This window comes from Anoplophora glabripennis, unplaced genomic scaffold (assembly GCF_000390285.2).
Source record: "Anoplophora glabripennis isolate ALB-LARVAE unplaced genomic scaffold, Agla_2.0 scaffold108, whole genome shotgun sequence".
Taxonomy (NCBI): domain Eukaryota; kingdom Metazoa; phylum Arthropoda; class Insecta; order Coleoptera; family Cerambycidae; genus Anoplophora; species Anoplophora glabripennis.
In genome coordinates this window covers 709,647-728,156 of record NW_019416209.1, presented here as the reverse complement: position 1 = coordinate 728,156, position 18,510 = coordinate 709,647, and the positions used below count along the sequence as shown (strand labels likewise).

At 31.6% G+C, this 18,510-nt stretch overlaps 1 protein-coding gene across 3 annotated transcripts in view; it reads left to right on the top strand.

Moving 5' to 3' along the window:
* Positions 1-12,754: 12,754 nt before the first annotated feature.
* The window catches only part of LOC108906588 (ephrin type-B receptor 1-B), a 319,577-nt gene continuing 313,821 nt past the window's right edge, over positions 12,755-18,510 (top strand). For all 3 annotated transcript variants that reach the window (XM_018709892.1, XM_018709891.1, XM_023454425.1), the window contains exon 1: positions 12,755-13,007. The gene's annotated coding sequence lies outside the window, so the exon portion shown is untranslated. The remainder of the gene's footprint in view (positions 13,008-18,510) is intronic.

Below are 18,510 nucleotides of genomic sequence, written 5' to 3'. Positions count from 1 at the left end.
TGCGGATCGTCGTTTATTTCATTTATTGTATTCATTAACCAACAGCCAAACGTCAATTGCTGGTAGAAAAGACAATGCAAAGCAATAAATTGTCACAAAGATGAAAAATACAACAATACAAAGAAAATAAAAGTAAAAAGCAGACATTAAATTGAAATATTGAATAAAACATTAAAGTAACGAAAATTACATAAAACTAAAATATCTTAATAAACTCTGCAAAAAAAATAATAAAGCAGAAAAATTTCCAAAGGAGGATGCCCCCTAAGGCCGGTTTTTGGCTGAAAAATTTGTTTTTAAAAACGGACCAACCCCCTCACCCTCCCATCCCCCTCCACCCCCTTAAATGCCGTGGAAATTATCGCTTATTAGAAGAATCTTTAAAGAGCTTAGAGATGCGAAAGACATTCAATTCCTATGAATCTTACATATGGAGAGTTTTTTGGCTGATCACGAGTCTGGTCTCAGAATCACGAAATTCAAAATGGCGGATCCAATATGGCGGACAAGTAAAATTGAAATGTCTTCAAAATGCATGATTTTTTTTTTTGTAATGGGGTTTTTTGAGTCTATGATTACGAATCTGGACTCTAAAGCACGAAATTCAAAATAGCGGATTCAATATGGCGGACAAAAAAATTAAAATGTCTTTAAAATGCATGAATGTTTGTGTAGTGGGTTTTTTTTGGGTTTCTGATTGACGTATTCCCCATGGCGGACAAAAAAATTAAAAAGATCTTCATAATCCTCAAATATTTGTTTATAGAAACTTTCTTGGATCACCGATTACAATTATGAGTTCAGAATCACAAAATTCAAAGTGGCTAATCAAATATGCACACACATGTATGTATAATTATTGATTTTTTCTTTTTCGTTTTATTCATGTAAATGTGTGTCATCATAAGGTTGCATGTATATTTACTATTTTATATACCCAAAGACACAAAAATCCCCAACACCCCCCAACGTGCATTTTCAAAACATTTAAGTTTTTTTGGCCGCCGTATTGGATCCGCCATCTTGAATTTCGAGATTCTGAGACCAGATTCGTGATCAGCGTCCCAAAAAACTCTTCACATGTAAAATTAATAAGAATTGAATGTATTTCGCATCTCTAAGCTCTATAAAGATTCCTCTAATGAGCGATGGTTTCCCCGACATTTAAGGGGGTGAAGGGGGAAAGGAGGGTGAGGGGGTTGGTCCGTTTAGGATGGAAACGATTCAGTATTGCTAGCAGGTACCAAAAAAAATTTTTCGGATTTTTTCAGCCAAAAATAAATTAGGCTAAAAACCGGCCTTAGGGGCGCTCCTCCTTTCTTTAGTGATTTTTTAAAGATTCTGCAACTTCGTGAATAATGGTCGTAATGAGTGAAAAAAAGCATCTTGAAGCTTGGAAATTCTAGTATTCAAATCTTTAGATGAAATATTTTTTTGAGCATCACTCTCGGCACAATCAGAAGAAATAATGCAAGGCAAAAATTGAATTTTTTTTTTCAAATCTGCCCAAGGCTCAGAAAATAAAATTCTGGTTTAATCAATGACAGAGTTATTTAGCCTGACTCCTCAGCTTCAATTTGTTTTTTACTGGGTGTTACTTTCTGTACTTTCTCATTGAGATATTGGCTATTGAGTGAAAGGTCACCTTTTTTTGACAATCGCTATCTCATGAACTAATGATCGTACAGCGAACGGAAGGTGGGTTTTGGAAACTTGAATCAATCCTCTTCAAGGACCTTTAGGTATGTTTGAAAAAAAATATATCATTTTATGACTTTCTGCTGTTTTGGAAAATCGATGAGTACTCTGCGATTACTTCGAAATGTATCAATGTTTACAAGTTATTTTTTTAACTCAGTACATGCCCATGAGGCCTATAAATTTTAACTCATATATTCAAATACCGAAAAAAAAATTATTTTGAAAAAAAAATCAATTTTTCAAAATTTTTTTTGCGTCGTCTTGTTTTTACAATTTCACATTGAATTTTTAAAATATCCGAATGTTGAAATTAAAAAAAAAATTTGGAATTTTGTTTTTATATCAAAGTACATTTTCAGAAAATTATAGAGAATCACTTTCTGTTCAGTTTTGATGCGATTTTTTTCTTTGCATGTCGTATTTAATCGAGCTAAAGTTAATTGCATTAATTTAAGTTGATGCCCCCAAGTGAATCTTCATGTATTATTTTACCGCATCGCCATACGATTTATTGATCCTTTTTACGAAAGTTCTCAAGCCTTTAAAAAAGTAGGTATCTTTCAAAACTATCAATTTTTTTCATTAAAAAAAAATTAATCATGTTTTATTAACAATTTTTTTTTCGGCATTTGATAAGTATGCAATTCAATTGTGAAAAAATAACGCAAAAAATTTCTTTTTTCAAAATTTTGGTTTTTTTTTTGATATTCGACGAGTATTTAACGCGAAATTGTGGGAAAAATGCATTTTTTCGTATTATAATAATTAATTGATATTTAATCTTGAATTTTATTAACAATATTTTTTTTGACATTTGATATGTATTCTATGTGAAATTGCGAAAAATTAACATAACATTTTTTTTCCATTTTTTTTTATATTTGATGAGTAACTCGAAATTGTGGGAAAAATGCAATTTTTTTTTCATATTAATTGATGTTTAATCTTAAATTTTAACAATAATTTATTTTTCGACATTTGATAATATGTATTCAATGTGAAATTGTGAAAAAAAAAGGAAAACATTTTTTTTCAAAATTTTCTTTTTTTATATACATATTTGATGAGTATTTAACGCGAAGTTGTGGAAAAAACGCAAATTTTTTTTTTATATTACTCATGATTAATTGATGTTTAATCTCAAATTTTATTAACAATTTTTTTTCGACATTTGATATGTATTCAATGTTGAGTGAAAAAATAACGCAAATTTTTTTTTCAAAATGTTTTTTTTATGATATTTTATGAATATTTAACGCTAAATTGTGAGAAAAACGCAACATTTTTTTTCTCATATTAATCATGATTAATTGATGTCTTAAATTTTATTAACAATTTTTTTTCCGACATTTGATATGATTGTATTCAATGTGAAATTGTGAAAAAATTACGCAAATTTTTTTTTATATTTGATGAATATTTAAGCGAAATTGTGAGAAAAATGGACTTTATTTTCATATTAATCATGATTAATTGATATTTAATCTTAAATTTTATTAACAATGTTTTTTCGACATTTGATATGTATTCAATGTGAAATTGTGAAAAAATAACGCAAAATTTTTTTTTCCAAAATTTTGTTTTTTTATTTGGATATTTGATGATTAAGTATTTAACGTGAAATTGTGGGAAAACGCAATTTTTTTTTCATGTTAATCATGATTAATTCGTTTTAATCTTAAATTTTATTAACAATTTTTTTTTCGATATTTAATATGATTGTATTCAATATGAAATTGTGAAAAAATAAGGCAAAACAAAATTATTTTCGAAATTTTTTTTTTTTTGATATTTGATGAGAAATTGTGAGAAAAACGCAAATTTTTTTTCTCATATTAATCATGATTAATTGATGTTTAGTCTTAAATTTTATTAACAATTTTTTTTTCGACATTTGATATGATTGTATTCAATGTGAAACTAAAAAAATAACGCAAAAAATTTCTTTTTTCAAAATTTTGTTTTTATTTTTGGATATTTGATAAGTATTTACCGTGAAATTGTGAGAAAAACGCAATTTTTTTTCGACATTTGATATGCATTCAATGTAAAGTTGTGAAAAAATTATTGAATGACGAAATTTTTTTTCAACATTTTTTATTTTTTTATATTTGCTGAATTTTTCATCTCAAGATTTTAAACTAAAATCTTCAAGCTTCAAGATGTTTATTTTTATTCTCGATACGACAATTATTCACGAAATTGCAGCCTTTCAAAAGTCATTACAAAAATTTGGAAATTTTTCGGCTTACTTAATTATTTTGCTGGGTGTATATTATAAAATGTGTAAATCCCCACAATTTTTATCAGTGTAGACGTCATTAGCCTCGACTTCAAAAAACCTCAATAACGTTACTTTTATGTCGTTTATGATGGAATTCAAGCTGATATGTAGTTTATTTTCTTATTATTAAGTTCTCATATCACTTAGGTACAATCCAAATCACATTTATTATTATTAATTCAGGTGTTTTAAACGACGTGTGACGTCGATATTTAATTTTTCGACCCACAGAAACAGTAACAAACGAATCCACACGAAAAGAATCGGATTAATTCGGAGTCTTTGGTAATAAAATATAGATCCTGGGGGTTTTAGTTAAGATAACTTCGAAGATGAATTATTATAGCTGAAACGGTGCCGCTGTTCTGATGTTCCAGATTAATTTAACGTCAACATTTGACACGTCACGTCTCCTGGAACGTATTAATTGCCGAAGTTTATGATGCAATTTAACGCTTTAATTTGCGGGGAGTTTGATTTTAATTTGATATCGGTGATAGTGAAACCTCGAGGTTTGAAGAAAGATTGTATTGTTCTGTAATTTTTTGGAGTTTTATGAAAAAAGTCACGTCGTTAGACATGGCATTCCATATTTTTAAACCCGTTAATAATTTTTAATGTAATTTTATATTTAATTTAATTTTTTTCATTCGCCAACCAGCTCTATGTTATGTTGTAAAATTACAGTTGTAGTTGAGGACATAACTTCGTAATATTTTGAAAAAATTTGGGAGTTTTTACGGATAAATTACGATTTTCTGTTGATTTGTTGTAAAAGATGTTTCTATACTGTAAAATTACAGTGAAAGGTACGTATTACTAGAGCTGTTATAATTGGCCGCGTACCAAAGGCCTGCGGTGCGGATCATCAACATAAAATAAAGTGAAAAATGATTATAAGATTTATGTCATTGTATCCTTGTGAAAGACGTAAATTGTTCTACGTATCGTTGCCATCGGTTTCACAATGGGATGGGATGCATTATAGATCGCATCATCAGGTATGGTCAACGAAACTTATTCGCGTCGGTGTTATATTTATTCCGGTAGTAGTGAAATGTTTTATTATTTATTATTTACTATATCAAATGATAGTAGTAGTGATGCAATCAAACATAAATTAAGTCTTCTGATTTTTGCCAGTTTTTTTATACGTGTGCACAACACGGGACTTTTTTTTTCAAAATTTTTGTTTTCAACTACTTTTTGAAAAAAAAATAGATCAAAATTATCTGGACCTATCTTCAGCTTTTTTTTCGGTTTTCGAAAAAAAAAAACGAAAACTCGATTACCATTTTTGAATTGTTTTTTTTTCTTATAAAACACTGACATTTTTGATAATTACTCAAATTTTTTCAGTGGTGTTTTTCGTTTTCTATTTTTTTTATTGATTGAAAAAATATATTTTTTCAAATCTAGCTTATTTCACGATCATTTTGAAAATTTTTGAAAATGTATGTTGTGTGTAAGTTCTTGTTTTTTTTTAGTAATTTTATTTATGTACACATAATAGTTTTTATCTTTATGTTATTTTTTTGTGTATTCTGATTTGCCATAAACGTACTATTGTATATCAAATGGTCAAATAAAGCTATCTATCTATCTATCTATCTATCTATCTATCTATCTATCTATCTATCTATCTATCTATCTATCTATCTATCTATCTATCTATCTATCTATCTATCTATCTATCTATCTATCTATCTATCTATCTATCTATCTATCTATCTATCTATATCTATCTATCTATCTATCTATCTATCTATCTATCTATGTATCTATCTATCTATCTATCTATCTATCTATCTATCTATCTATCTATCTGTCTGTCTGTCAATCTATCTATCTATCTATCTATCTATCTATCTATCTATCTATCTATCTATCTATCTATCTATCTATCTATCTATCTATCTATCTATCTATCTATATAGAATTCCAGAATTGAAAAAAATATATATGAAAGAAATAATTGAGTGGTAAACATGAAAAAAATTTCGATTTCTTTTGAAAAAGTTAAGAAAAAATTAGAAGATCGTTTTGAATAATTTTTTTGTATTTTTATTCGAAAGCTACATCCAAAAACAAAGAAAATGAAAAAGTTGTTATTTGGTCCATTTTTGGAAGAACAGTGGGGTTTAAAAAAAGATATGCAACGCATTTGAACTCGAATAAATCATTTTGAAATCATCCTCTTTTGACTTTTTGACATTGTTATCAATCGCTACATAGTATAAATTTTGTCAATTTAGGGATTCATTTTCAAAAATGTTCAAAATGGTGTTATAAAATGTTATGTTATGTTAGAACGTTATATAATTTTTTTTTCAATCAATAAAACAAAATAGAAAACGAAAAAACACCACTCTGAAAAAATTTGAGGATTTATAAAAAGGTTTTTTTTTTGAAAAAATAAAATTTCAAAAATGGTAATCATCGAGAAATTTTAGTTTTTTTTTCGATTATTGAAAAAAAAAACAGTGAAGATAGGTCTAGATAAATTTGATCTATTTTTTTCAAAAAGTACATTTAAAAAGAGATTTAAAAAAAACGTCCCGATAACTCAATTTTTTAAAAAGTTATGGTTATTAAAAAAACAGCAATTTTTTTCAAACATTCATAACATTTTTTGAGTTGGGTGAAAAAATTTTCAGAGGTTTTCAGTGGGGTAGAAAACAATAAAAAAGTTTCAGCCAAATCGAAAGGGGTAATTTTACATGTCATTTTGTTGAAAATGTCAAAATTACATTATTTGTAAAAATGTTACGTTTGAGTTTGTGTTGGGAAACACTTGAAACTTGAAGCAATATAAATTGAAAATTATATTAAGTATTCAATAAAAAATACATGTAAATTTACAAATCTATTTAAATTAATTATAATTTTCGATTTTAAACATTTAAACTATCCTTATCGGAACGTAATTCGCATTGGCACATATTTTTTAATGCTGCCAAGTCCGAGATCGCTAATCGCAGTCCGCTTGAATTAAAGTTGCTTACAATAATGTCCGAAATTAAACCTTTGTCCGCGATATTCTCGTAATAGATAGAGACCGAATAACAACCACTTTTTTCACCCGAAATATAGACGTTATAAATGACTTTTATGATTGCCGGCTGAGTACCTTCTGACAAAAAAATATCATTATAGTGGGCTGTCGTTTCGTCGGTTCTTGATTGAAATTTACTGGTCTCTAGACTGGCATTCATTTACATTAAATGAAATCACAAAGAAAGACAGTCGCCTGGATCTGAGCTACCACTTTCTAATGCGTCGAGTCGTTTAAAATTTTTCAAATATTTGCAGTTTTACCATCTTATTTTTTAATTTTTTTTATTCTGATCTCAAAAACCTAATAAATCCAATAAACGCAAAACAAATTAGTGGAAATAAAACCTGTGTTAGGTACAAAATTTATGTACGTTACATGGTCGTAATATTTAATTTAACGACATTGTTTACATCTTCTTGTAATGTCGACAGCATTCTGGCATAGGGTTGTGACCAAGGTCGACCTTTGGCTCTAAACATTTTGAGGTTATTTTTTCACTCCCAAATAAATGGTGTATAATTTAGCACTAATGGGACTTGCGAAAACGAGACGTTTATATGCGGGTAATTAATCGTTTGATTTTCTACTACACGAAACTCTGTTTTAATGCTTTTGTTTTCGGCATTTCGCCCGACCTGATTATACAATATTTTTTGAGTCGGTGGAGGTCGTATAATATAATCCGGACATGTTTTTATTCCCATAGAGATATGTAGAGTTCTATAGAATCTATTTTTGAAAAAAATTCTTAAAATTCGTGTTACAAAATTTCCGTTTTACCAGTTGCAAATATTACTAAAGCTCTTGGAAATTTACGTTATACTTGGAAGTGTTTTATTTAACTTTTTAGATACATTTCTAGTTATAATTGCAATGTACCCATACTTTAAGCAATAAGCGCATAAAAAGAAGTTATTAGTTTCCTTTACAACACCAGTATTTCTTGTTTATTTTAATATCAACTGAAACGTTGAACTTAAAACATTTAGCATTTCGTTAACAATCATTTTTTTTGTGGCGGTACTTGTACCACTGTTAAAAATGTTTAACTTTACCTGGAATCTCCATAAAATAATAAATCCTCAAAAGGATTATATCTTTTAACAAGTTTTATTACAATACCATTACCATTATTTTCCGAGATTGAGGTTGTAAACCGAAAGTGAATCCTTTTTTTATTGACCTACAGTTGCTATTGGTAGAAGTTTGGTTAAGAGGTAAAAAGGGTAGAATTTAGGAAATAGTACTAATAAAAAATATCCTTTTTTATTTTTATTTATTTAACAGTTCCTGATTTAAAGTAACGACTAAAGATGTTTTTCCAAAAAGGTACATTTCGGCAAATAGTAATTGTAAATTCCCTTTCATTCCATGTGGTTGGTAACACAAGGAATTTATATTTGAAATAGACAAGGAAAAAGGTTAAAAAGTGGTAGAATTTTAACATTCGTTTATAGGATTACAATGCTTTTAGATCCACTGCGTTAAAATTTGGTTTTTGCACCAGTTATTTGAATAAACCAATTACAAAAAGGTTGCATCAGTAAGGGTAATTTTCAACTTATTTTTTTGTCTAAAATAAATTAAGACTGTTCGTTTCGTCAAAATAATTGAAATGAATTTTTGTTGCAAATACAAGGGGTCTACAAATTTAAAGAGTAAATAAATCGATGGGCGGTAACTCGTTTCAATTAGCAGAAATATTTTTTATAAATATATTATCTTTTTTAATACCTACTAACCACATTGATATGGTGAATACTCTCTGGGACCGCTGACTCCATCGATAGATGTTTTTGACGTAAATTGTTAATAACATTTTTTCCTCACTATGTGGCCCTTGTGCATTTTAATGTGTTGTTATATCGGGTACGGTAAAGTGTTGCCAACGGAAAAAAAGACAGTTCAGGATTTGTTAATCGATAAAATTGTCGCATTTGGAATTCAGAAAATCTACGAGTGATTGTTGAGAAACAAATTCCAGTTTTTTGTGCCTAAATTGCAATTTATGAATGTAGACGACATTTGGTTTCAACAAGACAGTGCTACATGCCATACAGGGTGTAACTAAATAAGTGTAAAACATTTAAGGGGGTGATTCCTCATCGAAAAAAAGATAGGATCTTTCATATAAAGAAACTTCATTGGAGCATCCCTTGTTAAGATACAGCCCCTTAAAGGGGGTACATAAAATTTGTTTAACAATTTTTTTCACAAGCACTAAACAAGTTACAATATTGAAATTAACCTGACATTTTCTACTACCAAAAAGACACTTAGCCAGTAATTTATTTGGTTTACCCCATGGTAGTAAGGGGTGGAAAACGCAACCCCTAAAATTTATTTCCAACGTAATTTTTTGTCTTATTATTTTTTTACCATTTAAAAAATTATTTCCGATAGCCTGTTTCATTCTAAAAAAAAATGTCTCTTGAATTTTTTGCCCAAATTAAACCAGTTCGCAGTAAAAAATTATTTTACGAACAACTACAGAGATACATCGTCATAAATGCGGACTGGATTTACTGTTATTTTGTAGTTACTACCTGCATTAAATGATTAAAGGGGAATAATCAAAACTAATTTAATAATAACAAAACATACAACATGTAGAAATCATAGTAAATGTTCAATATGTCTACCTTCAGACATTACGCATGCGTCTAGACGTCGGCGCATTGAGCCACGTATTCGCTCAAATATTCCTGGAGTCTCTCTAATTACCCTGCACGCATCGATAATGCGGTTTCTTAAGTCCTCTACATCGCGAACAGGAGTACGATAAACCAAATGCTGCAAATGGCCCCAAGTAGACAAATCCAGAGGATTGAGATCCGGGGATCGAGCGGGCCAATTCTGTGGTCCTCCTCGACCTATCCACTGATTTGCATATGTTTCAGTTAAATGCTGACGTGCTACTTGACTAAAATGGGCGGGAGCCCCATCATGCATAAAAACCATATCCCTTCTGACGCCCAAAGGAACTTCCTCCAGCAGTACGGGGGGATGCACTTTTCTTAAAAATTGAACGTATGCCTCACCATTTAATCGAGGAGGTAGAAAATGAGGCCCAATTAAATAATCCCCAATAACTCCGACCCACACCTTAAGAGAAAACTGTTCTTGATGGTTAGTTTCGACAATAGCGTGATGGTTTTCATCAGCCCATATGTGGTAATTATGAAAATTAATAATCTTGTCCCGAGAAAAACTACATTCGTCTGTGAATTCGATCGTCTTCAGAAAGTCACGATTTCTTCTAATCATTTCCAGCATCCAATTGCAAAATTCAAGACGGTTCGGAAAGTCTCGCGGTAACAGTGCCTGTACTCGTTGCAGATGGTAAGGGTATAAGAGATGTTCCTTTAAAATTCGAAATACCGTCATATGATCAACATTTAGCTGGAAAGCAATCTTTCTAGTACTGGTAGTAGGTTGTTCTTCTATCAAATTAAGTACTGCTGCCTCAAGCTGTGGTGTTCTTACTTCTCGATGGCGACCACAATCCTGCGTTCTTTTGTTGAATGAACCATATTCACGTAATCGTTGATGAAGTCAGACAAATATTCTATGTGAAGGATGCTGCCGTTGAGGATACATTTCAGCATATCTTGTAGAAGCTTCTAACCCATTCCCCTGCGACAGACCGTAAACGTAATGCATATCAGCCATTTCCTCATTTGTGTATGCCATTTTAATAACAAGTGAATTATTAAAGTAACAAATTAAGAACAGAACAATACACAATTAGTATTACTTCAATTTCAAAAATTTACAAACTGACAGCTTGATTCCAATTTAATTGTCAGTATCGCTAATGGCGGCCTACTAGATAAATTAGTTTCGTATTTTCGTTTTATGGCGATATGTATCTTGTTCGTAAAATAATTTTTTGCTGCGAACTGGTTTAATTTGGGCAAAAAATTCAAGAGACATTTTTTTTTAGAATGAAACAGGCTATCGGAAATAAATTTTTAAATGGTAAAAAAATAATAAGACAAAAAATTACGTTGGAAATAAATTTTAGGGGTTGCGTTTTCCACCCCTTACAACCATGGGGTAAACCAAATAAATTACTGGCTAAGTGTCTTTTTGGTAGTAGAAAATGTCAGGTTAATTTCAATATTGTAACTTGTTTAGTGCTTGTGAAAAAAATTGTTAAACAAATTTTATGTACCCCCTTTAAGGGGCTGTATCTTAACAAGGGATGCTCCAATGAAGTTTCTTTATATGAAGGATCCTATCTTTTTTTCGATGAGGAATCACCCCCATCATGTTTTAGACTTATTTAGTTACACCCTGTATAGCCCGAGAAACATGTCAATTACTGCATGAGTCTTTTCCTGGTAGTGTAATTTCCCGTTTTGGTGATCAGTTCATGCGATTTAACGTCGTTGGACTTTTTCCTTTGGGATTTGTTGAAGTCTAAGGTGTACCAACAAGTCCACGATCACCCACGCCTTGATGGAGGAAATTGAGCGCTATATCAACGAAATTCGGCCGCATTTATGCAAAATGGTCATGGGGAATTTTGACAAAAGCGTGCGTATGTCTCAACAAGGCCTTTTACCCGATAAGCCATTGCATAACCCTATAGGTACCGTATGTATACTTTATAAATCAATACAAAAATTTACAATATTTAGTTAAAAACCCGTATTTTCTATCAAAATTAATTCTTGCGTGAATTTTGGGACACCCTTTATAACATATTTACGGGGTGTTTGTAAATAAGTGGGAAATATTTTAGGGGACGGTGCCGAAGTTATTTTGTGAAAAAAAGTTCATATAAACGTAGGTTGAAATATGCTTCGTTTTTGAGATACAGTGTTTGAATTTTAATTTTTTATTAATAATAATACTAAGAGTTTTAAAGATATTGACTCGAAATTTGAAAAACGCTTTGGAGGGATAAATGTGCATTTTTTGGGGTGATCCGAATATTTCTACTTGCACCAGTGGCGTTCTTGCGAGAATGCCACAACCTTTTTTAATAAAAAAAAATGGTACAGTGACTTTTTACCGTTTTCGCCATAAATTCTGAATAAAATTGGTTTCTTCAATTTTTTTCGTAGGATGCACCGTTTTTGAGGGAAAAAATAAAACATATTTTATTATCGGTTTTGTTAATCTTTTATTTCAAGATGCAAGTAGGAATATTCGGATCACCCCAAAAAATGCACATTTATCCCTTCAAAGCGTTTCTCAAATTTATAAAAATAAATAAAATATCGAAATTTAAACACTGTATCTTAGAAACGAAACATATTTCTACGTTTATATGATCTTTTTTTCACAAAATAACTTTGGCAACCACTATCTAAAATATTTCGCACTTACTTACAAACATCCTGTATAGCCCGATTTGCGGAAAATATTTCTGGGTATATGGCAGACGACCGCAATCACGACGTTTTGAACCTCCACCGCTTGGACTAGCGAGTAAATCGAAGTGCCTGGGAGAGACAGTCGAGCATCACGACGGCCCATCATCCTTTTTATAGGTTAAGTTTGTTTACTACCGCCACGGTGGAATGAGCCGCTCCCCGCGATCCCAGGGATCGCCAACCCCCTTTAAGGCTTATCGCCGTTCTCCTGCGGCCACCGATTGCCCCATGACTGACTACCCAATACCCATGCTTGTACCCGGGGCCGCGTAGCGTTGCATTCATTTCACCGGTCGCCGTTGAGTTGAGTTAGTTCGACGGCAGTGTCGGAAGCGTCGACGTTACTCCGCGCTCCCCACCGCAGTATCTTCGCGTTGGGTTTCTTATAGTTTTCCCGATGAGGAACTACCGTCCCGTGTGAATTTGTGAGGATTATCTGTTGGTAGATCAGTGTTGGGTAAATCGCGTGTCGTATTATTCCAGTGTTTGTGCTGAGGTGTGTCTGTGAGATTAGTGTGTTGTTGAGGCAGTGATAAGATTCGTCGTATGTTTCCGCAGAGGGGATTTGAGGAGATTCGTAAGTAGATTTGGACGCTTGTACAGGATTTCGCCACAGTTTTGAATTTTTCTTGGGTCTGTAAGAGTGTTACAATGGATTAATCGAACAAATTTAAGTAATGGCACCAGTAATTGCCAATGTACCTGGAATCAATTGACTTATAATTTTGAAGCAAGCAAAAGTGCAATGCAAAGCAATATGTCACACCGTGTATATCATACAGTGCTATTTTTTTTAAACCTGACATAGGCCAACTTTTTTATTTGAAGTGATAGACTAGTACTGCCAAATTCAATGTTGTAGGAAATAACTTGATTAAGAAAAATTTACAAATTCCTTCCGGTGTTGCCAGATTTCTGCAGTAGCTACTAAAACGATATTTTTTTAAATGGCAACACTATATTTTTTTAACATGATTTGACAAACCTTCAAATTGTAACTAGAAAACGTTATGTCACATTTCTTTATTGGAGTAGCCGTTTTAGAAAAATCAGCAAAAACAACGAAAATAATCTGCAGTCGGCAGGAACTAAATGAAGCTATAGTCTGTTTAGAAATGAAAGAGAGTAATAAAAGCTTATTATGTATGCAAATCGTAAATAAATGTAGTACTGGTGCTTATATTCAATATTTTTATATTATGTATTATCGGTATAGATGAGGGGATTTAAAAAAACACAACACAACTTTGTGTGACCGGGTTGTACTAAATTGTAGCAGGTAGCTAAAATTTAATCCCCGACAATCCGTCTTTGTCTATGGCGCTTCAATTTCTCGGTACATTTCTCTTATAAGTAAACAATATAAAAACAGCATTTCAAAACATGAAGCTACTTTAAGCATCATAACCGGGTTAAGAGGGTTTTTAGTAATTCAAATAAAATTATTCAATATTATTATCAAAATATTTATTTAAATTTAATGAATAGACTTTTATTCCACACAAAAATATAATATGTATTTTGAAAATTCAAATCATGGTGAGTAAATGTAGTGTTGTATAAATGTATAATAAAGAAAATAAAAAAGTAGGTATATTAAAATTCATCCTCTGAATCTTCTGATGAATTATCTTCGTCTCCTAGATTGATAACGATAGGTTCCACAGTAACGTCAATTAAATTATCGAGTTCCCACATTTTCTCCTCTTCTTTTTGTACATAATGTATACATCTTTGCCAGTTATCTGCAGTTACTCGTTCCAAGGAATTTTTTAACAAAATTTTCAGGTCACTTAATTTAAACGTCGTATTATTTCGCGCTACATCTCCTTTTACCTGCGCCCAGACTTATTCGATTGGGTTAAGTTCACAGTGATAATATGGTAACCGTAGTACCGTTATTTGGCGATTTGTTGCCATTTCATCGGTAACATATTTTTTATGATCTTTATTAAGATTGACAAGTGTCAAAAGTTCCTTTTTCACCATATTTGTTTCAAAAGAAATGTTTTTTCCGGATAACCATTGAATTATATCGGCTTTCCTCCAAGCAGTCGTAAGTGTCCGCTCGGTCTGCCGTGAATGGTAACTGGCATTATCCATGACAATTACAGACCCCGGAGGAATAAGATCCAACGTCTGTGTAAAATACTGTTCGAAAACATCTGCGTTCATGTCTTCGTGATAGTCACCAGTATTTTTAGATTCAAATAAAAGTAAACCGCCATCTACAAAACCACTGGCACTACCTATATGTGTCACTATTAATCTTCGCCCTTTACCTGAAGGTACCTTGAACCCTGTTGAAAGTCCATCCAAAAATGCTTGTAGAAAACTTTTTACATTTTTATCTTGCCATACTTTTGTTACAGTATATCCCTCGTTGACCTAAGTTTCGTCTAGATAATAAATATTCCTCCCTTCGTCACGGAATTTTCTAATTGATCTTAAGTAGGATCTTCGCCAACAAATAATTTCATTTTTATCGATAAGAACTGACTTCCTGTTCTGCTTTTCCCAGCAAAAATTCAACTCTCGTAAGACGGCCCATAATTTGCTTCTACTGATTTTTGGCAAATCGTTGTCCTCTGAAAGTTCACTTAAAATTTTGTTTAGCGTTGGTGTTTCTTTTTTAAAATAAAATGAGTGTACTTTTCTGCGAATGACATTTTTGAAGAAATCATCTATAACGACTTTTGACCTCCCTGTAGATGATTTTGGGGGATTTACAGTATCTTGTTCATTTTTTGTTTCCTTTAAAAGTCTGTAGATAGTCGATTTTCCAATCCCTGTCATTTTGGAACACTTTTCCACGATGTCGTCAACACTGTTAGTAGGATTTTGGTGTTTCAATGCATTAAATACATTTAATATAATAATCTTCTCATTCTGAGACAGCGCACATCTTTTCACGCGTTGAGCAGCTACGTAATCTGATAAGCTCAACATTTTACCCAAACAAGTCGAATTTTACTCTACTGCACGTCTTCGTATATCTAGCTCTAAGACTGGATTGATCTGTCACAATACACTGGCTCCTGCCCTATGATGTATCCAGTAAAATATACTAATGTACACCCATTACCTGTTAGCATTAGTGTTACCCGATAATTACCTGAAACGAAATATTAGCACGCCCATGGCCGGTTCTTATCTCGAGGTTTTATTACTCTCTTTCATTTCCAAACACACTATAACATAGTAATGGTAGGTCTTTTTATATGGAATGACCCATATTAATTGTCATGGGTGAATGCAAAATTGAATGCTCTTTCGGTTGATATAAGGTTGTCCATACTTATCTCTAACAGTTTTCCAGAAAAATCAGGTTCTTTTCCAGTCAGAAAAACTATCTATGTAACAGCGTCAAGAAGGCCTTGCAATTGTATTAGTCCAACGTCGATACATAGGGTTTTATAAAAGCACAGCACAGCACATCCTTATCGCATCCAGTTACACCAAGAGTTACTAAAAGTAGACTTTCAGCAGAGACCGAAGTTTTGTCATTGGGCACTTGATATGTTAAACCAAGATGATGATTTTTTTAAACGGGTCTTGTTCTCCGATGAGGCTACTTTTCATAAAAATGGTTTCGTTAATAGTCACCATTGCCATTATTATGACACAGTAAATCCTCACCAATTCCGGACAACTCAGCCGACGATGGGCTTTGAACGTGTTGCGAGCAATTTTAGGAACCCATGTCATTGGACCATTCTTTTTTGACCATCTAACTGAAGAAGTTTATTTAAACTTTCTAATAAACACTAGAAGATTTGTTAGGCTACATTCTTTTAGCTACACTTCGAAGAATGTGGATGCAACATGATGGTGCTCCACCTCACAATACCGCTGCGGTTAATCAGTTTCTACACGAAACTTTTCCCAACAGATGGATTGGGTGCGGGGGACCAGTGAGTTGCCCTTTAAGGTGTTCAGATATGACAAGTTGCAACTTCTTTTTATGGGGATTCATAAAAAGCAAAGTTTACGTTACACCACCAACTACCGCGGTAGATATATGGCAGCGCATGTGGTAGCATTTCAAGAAATAACCCCAGACAATGCTTACCAACGTTGGACAGTCTTTTAAAAACCGAATTTGTTTGTGTATTAATCAAAATGAAGGACACTTCGAGCAATTGATGTAAATCAGCGGTAATATACAAGCTGTTCCATTTAAAATAACAACGTTATTTAGCGCCCACTCGAAATGGAACCCCTGTAAAGTTAAAAATATTTTCTTTACATGGCCCACTTGATTCCAGGCAACTTTTATTAAAACCATTTTTTATAAATTTTACAGTTGCAGAGTTACAGAAGAATCCCTCTTAGGTAGAACACCGTGTATAAATTTTCATTTTTTATACAGAGTGTCCCGAAATTAATGAGTAAGGGTAGATTCCTCACGACAGAATAATGCGATGTAGCCAAACTTGCTTTAGTCCAAAAGTGGATATGTATATATAACAATATAGAATGTCAAAGTTAATGTTTTGAATTCAAAATTCTTAAAATGTTTAAAAGTTTTCATTGAATTGCTTTCAAAATTAAAGAAATCATTGTACATGACGCTCAGCATGGATTTCGAAGTTCCAAAAGTACAGAGACAGCCATACAAAACTTCTTAGAACATTTGTATAATAATATGGATAATGGAAAAAAAACTGTTGGTCTTTTCATGGACTTAAGTAAGGCCTTTGATTTAGTTGATCATCAACTCTTATTAATAAAATTGAATGCTTACGGTTTAAGAGGACTAGTTAGTGATTTAATTAAAAGTTATCTTGATAACAGGTTTCAGTTTGTTGAAATAGACAACGTCAAATCGGATAAATTAATAATTAATTGCGGTGTTCCTCAAGGCTCTGTCTTAGGACCTTTATTGTTCATTCTTTTTGTTAATGATTTACCGTTAACTGTGGGTGATCGTGAGTTGGTTATGTATGCTGATGATAACAGTTATTTATGTGCTAGAAATGATACAACACAGGTTACATTAATGAAATTCAAAGTAAGTTAAATGTATTTTGTAAATGGTTCTTGGATAACAAGTTATTTTTAAATATGAGTAAAACTGTTTTTATTAATTTTACACCTAAGACTAAAGAAATAAGTCAGTCATATCTTGTCAAAGTAAATGGAATATCAGTTAAGCAGGTAGCAAATGTAAAGTTTCTGGGGATTCACCTGGATAATAATCTTGCTTGGGAGACACATGTTAACAGTATTTGTATAAAATTATCGTCTAAGTGCTTCTGCTTGGGTAGATTGAAATGTATATGTAGTAAAGAAATTTTATTGTTGTATTATTATGCACAGATATACTCCAGAATTAAGTTTCGGGGTTTTTAAATTTCAAAAAAGAGCTAATAGATTAATTATGGGTCTATCTGGTTTAACTTCATGTAGACAATATTTTAAGAAGCTTAAGCTTCTTACAGTGCCTTGTATTTATATATTCAGGATACTCTTACTGGTCCGTAAAAATACAGATAAATTTGTCACGGTTAATTCATTTCATACATATAACACGAGGGGAGCAAATATTCTTTGTTTTCCAATTCATAAGTTATCATTAACTGAAAAAAATCCACTTTATATGGGCATACAACTGTATAATAATCTACCACTTCAGATCAAACTAACAACAAATTTTAACTCTTTTAAAAGAAATGTTAAGAATTACCTCATTCAACACTGTTTTTATAGTATAAATGAATACCTAGGTTATTAGAATGTAATTGGTTTTAATATGTTATGTATTGTATATTTATATGTTTTGTATTTTTTTATGTATAATGTATTTTCCTGACTTATCCTATGCCATTTGTATGGTCTTCTGGATTAATAAATTATTATTATTATTATTATTATTATTATTATTATTATTATTATTATTATTATTATTGCTTCATAGAAAAAAAGTAGATAAAATTTCCTTTAAAACAAGAGGTTGTAAAGTATATTTGGATGAAAATTGACTGTTATATGGCCGCTCAAACTTAGCCAATTTTTCGATTTTCATCGCGTTTACCCTTATACGTTTTAATTATCATTTTTTGCAAAAAAGGAAGGAA